This window comes from Gigantopelta aegis, chromosome 14 (genome assembly GCF_016097555.1).
Source record: "Gigantopelta aegis isolate Gae_Host chromosome 14, Gae_host_genome, whole genome shotgun sequence".
Lineage (NCBI taxonomy): Eukaryota > Metazoa > Mollusca > Gastropoda > Neomphalida > Peltospiridae > Gigantopelta > Gigantopelta aegis.
Genome location: NC_054712.1, coordinates 1533887 through 1539886, shown reverse-complemented (window position 1 = coordinate 1539886; position 6000 = coordinate 1533887).

Sequence of the window (6000 nt, the reverse complement as noted above, 5' to 3'; positions counted from 1 at the left end):
GTCATTCTGACACTGTTTTTTATCTTATCATCGGCTATTGGACGTCAAAAATATGGTCATTATGACACTGTTTTTATCTTATCATCGGCTATTGGACGTCAAACATATGGTCATTCTGACAGGGTTTTTAGAGGAAACCCGCTGTCGCCACATAGGCTACTCTTTTACGACAGGCAGCAAGGGATCTTTTATTTGCACTTCCCACAGGCAGGATAGCACAAACTATGGCCTTTGTTGAACCAGTTATGGATCACTGGTCGGTACAAGTGGTTTATGCCTAACAATGACAGCAGTTCACCTTCCATTGATTTATCAACAAAAGTTAGAAATAAAGTTATCAACAAAATGTAATCCTGTTAGAACAGGACAGGGAGAGGGGGTCGCCCGCGCTGGCTTGTGTAACGGTAGCGGACGAGGGTTGCTTTTGGTGCTCTTGTATTTGAATGTAATTTCCAAGTATTTCAAAATGTTTTATGGCCAACATGTAGATGCCATTTTGATGATATGACGCATCAGTGACAAACATTAAATGGGATGCAATACGTTATGCAATACGTTATGCAATACCATTTGCTGAAAACGTTTGAGGACTACACCTGTACTCTTTTTAACAGGGGCTGCAGGTGTTGGCGGTGATTAGCGATAATACAATCTTTATGAACGTAAGTGTTTCGTTTTTCCTAAATATGTTCATTATTAAATGAATTGATCATTGTTCTGAGGTATACGTAACTTTTAACATATACCTCGGGTCTATACCCCGGGCCAATACCTTTAACTCCTGTTGTTTGCTAGAATTTCATTATCTTAAACAAAATAAAAATAAAATAATAATACAGTCTACAAAATAGTTGTTTTAAAATATCAATTTTTAAGTTACAGATGCCAGGAAAATGCGTTTTAGGCTTTCAGAGATTTCAAAATTTCCGGGCAGACATTTAAAAAAAAAATCAACTTTATACCCATAAAGCCCCGGCAAATACTTAGTCAAACCTTCCCACTAGAAATGCTGGCTACGGACCTGTTTTATATGCACCACCCCACAAACAGGATAGCACATACCACGGCCTTTGATACGCCAGTCGTGGTGCACTGGTTGGAAAGAGAAATAGCCCAAATGGGCCACCGACGGGGATAGATCCCAGACTGACCGCGCATCAAGCGACTGCTTTACCACGTGTGTGTGTGTGTGTGTGTGTGTGTGTGAGTGGGGGGGGGGGGTGAATGTGTATACGTACGTGTGTGTGTGTGTGCGTGCGTGCGTGTGTATACATGTGTGTGTGTTTGAGTGTGAATGTGTGTGTGTGTGTATTTTTGTCTGTATGTGTAGGTTTGTATGTGTATGCGTTCATTTGTGTGTGTATGCGAACGTACGTACGTCAGGGCCGGATTTAGACCTTGGAGGCCCCTCAACATAGAAATTAAATTACATGACAAATAAACAAATGAACTAATTTAATAATTATTACATTTTTTTTTTAAATAAAGGAAGTCCTTAGTCTGGGGGCCCCTCTGGTAGGAGGGCCCGGGGCAATTGCCCCCTTATAAATCCGGCACTGTGTGTGTGTGTGTCTGTGTGTGCGTGCGTGTGCGTGTGCGTGTCTGTGTTGTGCGTGTATATGTATGCGTGTGTGTGTGTGTGTGTGCGTGTGCATGCACTCTCCCCTCACCTCCACTTATATATATCCGGATTTGTCTTCAAACAAACATGTTTTATTTAGGAGATAAACATACTCTGATTTAATTTTCGAGGTAGGTTATAGTGGATTTAACACCTCTAAATGTCATTTAAAACCGAACGCGTTACCTCAAAAATGAAATCAGAGTAAGTTTATCTCCATTCTACCATGATTAAAACGTATTCAAAGTTAGAACTAGTTTTAATACGCGGAGGGAATAGGAGTGAACAGACAGGATAGTTCCACTTTGTTTATGTGGATAATGTTGAAATGTCAACACCTGTTGACCGTATAAAAAACATAATTAATAAATACTTACGGCCGTAGAACTTGGAACAAATATTTAATCTTGTCTATTTTATTAACAGATGAACAAAAATAAATAACACGTTTGTTTAAAATTTAATAAGTCACCCCCCCCCCCCCCCCCCCCCCCACACACACCCCTATCAAAAGTCGACTAAGCTGCAACGTTTAATGCAGTCTTAATTCTGAAAATAATTAATCACATTACTGTCCTCAGTTTGAAAACATCCATTGTATTCATTTAAGAATTGACCGCAATAATTGTTTGGTTCATGCAAGTATGAACCGAAAAAACCGATGTGTATGATCCCGCGTACTTTATGCATACTTTAACAATACATAACTGAATTTATTTTATTTAGCTTTAAATACGCCTGTAGTATTGTTTGTGTAAACTTCATTGATACTTATGTCGCGTAAGAATGCGAACGTTCATTCACTATTATTTGAATCAGGTGATGTTTTTGTAAATGACGTCATTTCCTCTAGCTGCTGTGCATTTTTACGGATCATTTAGTTATATTGGAACGGATTGTCCTATTAGACCGGGAGCCCAGGGCCTCGAGCTCGAACGAACGAGGTACTAATATCTGAGTAGTGGGACACATACGGAGTAACTTGACATTTACAGAAATGGATTTCTGCCGGGGCCCACCTGCTGCGTGTGAACCCTGGCTACCCTTAAATAGCCCCTGAAATGGGTCTAGCTCAAACATAGGAGGTACCAGTCAGAACCACTTCTAAACTGTGCACACTATCAACCTTACAATGAGGTCATATGTGACAGACACGCCAACTGCTGCAAAACGCCCCCCAGACGCCCCAGAAAGGCCCCCAAAATTTGGGCTAGCTCAAAAATTGTTGGTACCAAGTAAAACCAAGTTCAAATGTACAAGTACACCCCACTGAGTGTAAAATGGCCCATGCCAGACAAATTGTCTGCTGCGTTGGCTCTACCAGACGCCCCAAATATTCACCCTCCATACTCTCTTGAAAAATTGGTCTAGCTCAAACATTGGAGATACCAGGTAAAACCAAGTTTAAATGTACAAATACATTCCACTGAGTGCAAAATGACCCATGCCAGACAAATTGTCTGCTGCATTGGCTCTATCAGACACCCCAAACATTGACCTCCGACACCCTTGAAAAACCATTCTAGCTCAAACATTAGAGGTACCAGGTAAAACCAAGTTTAAATGTACAAGTACACCCCACTGAGTGTAAAATGGCCCATGCCAGACAAATTGTCTGCTGCATTCGCCCTACCAGACACCCCAAACACTGACTTTTTTACCCTTTGAAAGAACTGTCCTACTGAAACACTGGAGAAAAAAACAAGCCAGGTTTAAATGAACAAGGACCTCTCCCTGAATGTAATATTAGCCATACCAGACAATATAACAGTTGCACTGGTCCTACTTCCCTAGGATGTACCAGCGACCCTATGAATCTAACCTACTCATTGAAAATAAGCTGCCTCCTAGGTTATTATCAACAGATGACAGTACTGCATGCCACAGGTAACTCAGGAAAACAGTAAGCAAAACATTTCTCTATTTGTTCAATTTTGCCTAGTTTCAACGATATTAGTGTCATGTAGGTAATAAACAGGTAAATAAATTCTATGAAAAATATTGGTTTTAATTAATATTAATAATGCTAAGACATCCACAAATTTAAGTTTTCTCCTCTCAAGCAAATGTAGTGTTTTAAGAAAGCTGATGGGGGACTTTTCATTATTTTACTAAAAGCTGATGTCCTATGTCATGACACTTTAGTGTGTCACTTTAATCTTAAGTTGTTAAAATGAGCAGAATTAGCAATGTTGTCATCACTGAAATTTGTTCATTTTGCTTTCAGGCCATTTATGAACATCAACAACATTCTCAAAGGCCATTTCATTAAAAGAATTTGGCACATATAGTACTAGCAAAATGGACGTTGAAAATTTAGAAGTATCTCATAAGGTATGAAGCCACTGTGTCTGTATACTAAAATTATTCTCGAACCGTAGCTTGAATTAAATAACAAAAATAATGTTACCCTATTCTGTTGCTTCGAACCTGTTTTACGTAATTGTTATGGGCTTACTTAAAGCCACATACCCTAGTTTCAACCCGTGAAAATGAACACTAAGTTCAACTATCTACAAATCCATAATATATCTGGAAAACGTTTTTGTAAGAAAGATTAACTATCTGTGTTGTTGAAACGAGGAAATACTCTTTAAAAATAGACTGCAGACAGTTTCCATAACCGTTACTTCTCAGAGGTACATATCTTTTTTTAAATTATGAAAAATGGGTTTCTTATTGCAAACCAGGATAAGTGCACACACTTCGGATGTTCGGAAATGGATAAGCTAAACAATAAAATATAAGTAATGTTTGATTTCCATTAACAAAAACAGCTGTAATAGTGAATAGTGTCGCAATGTTTAAAAATTAGGGTCTGTGACTTTAACAATGTTTTCATTTAATTCATTCAGGCAATAGATACATTGGGAGATGTCGACCATGATCACCATGAAACACTTGAACTACACTGTATCATTTGCAAATCAAGCCAAGGCAGCATACTGAAAGTGTTTGATGATGGAACGTGGGCTTCGTTTAAGAGGGCAGCTGAATACAGACTTTCTCTTACCTCTGACAGATACAAAGATATTACAACAGAAATTAATTTACAAACAGAAAAGGGTAATGCAATGTACCATTCCCAATGTTACAAAAATTACACTGATGTGAAAAGACCTTCGTCTTCGAGTGAACCTTCTGCTAAAAAACCCAACACCAGATGCAGAAGCTCACTACATGCAACTGATGCAAAAGGTTTGTTGAAGGGCTCGTGCATTTTCTGCCCAGTATTGAGGAAAACTGTAAACAGAAAAGTAGAACAATTATCAGACTGTCTTACAAAAGACGGGTGTGATGCCATATTTAAAGCTGCTCCACTAAGTACCAATGAGCGTATCAAAACTCTTGTTAGAAGTGAGGTTGATCTGATTGCTAAAGAAGCCCAGTATCATAAGTGATGTCGTCGTGATTTTTTCAAAGAGGTTGAGGCAGCCCAACTTCCAAAACTACCAGTTTCAAGCCGTCAACTGCATGCTGACACTTTCAGCACCATTACAACACTAATTGAGACAGAGTTGATTAAAAATGGCCAGGCAATGCTGGTTTCTTCACTTTTTGACCTCTATAGGGTAGAGTTTCTCAGTGCAGGAGGGACTGCAGATGATATAGAAAGTTACACTGCTCAAGCTTTGACCAAAAAAATCCAAGACAAATTTGGTGACAAAATAACCATATCACTTTTCAACCAGCGAAAAGGTAATTTCGTACACAATTCTGCTTTGTCAGATGGTGATGCAAGAACACGTCTCCACGAGGCTGAGAAGTTCAAGCACTACCAGACATTACGTACTGCAGCACTTCATCTACGCACTGTTATACAGGAAATGCCGAAATGGAAAACACCAACACCAACATCTGTAGAGACGCTAAAGGCATGTTCACCTGATCTTCCAGAAGAACTATTGTTGTTTTATAGGACACTTCTTTGCGGCCTTCGTGAGCCTTCTGGTGATGGAAACAGAGAAAATGTGGAGAGAAAGGTCATGGCTATGTCTTCAGATGCAGTGTTTAATGTATCAAGGGGATCAGTGCGGCCATGGAAACACACAGTGCTAGGGTTAGGACTGGGAACATTAACAGGCTCCAAATTAACCCTTCGGATTCTGAACAGACTGGGAAATTGCCTGAGCTACAATGAGGTCAAGGCTCTAGAGACAGAATTTGCATTTTCGACTGAGGAGAATGATCGAGATGCACGTGATGGTATAGAACTTAATCCCGATTTAGGAACTGCTCAGGCTTGGGACAACTATGATGTAAACATGGAAACACTCGATGGAAAATACACCCTCCATGCAACTGTTGGAATTTGCTATCAAAATGATACCAGTGGAAATGAACCCATTTCCGAGAGACCTATTGCTACCCGTAGCGGG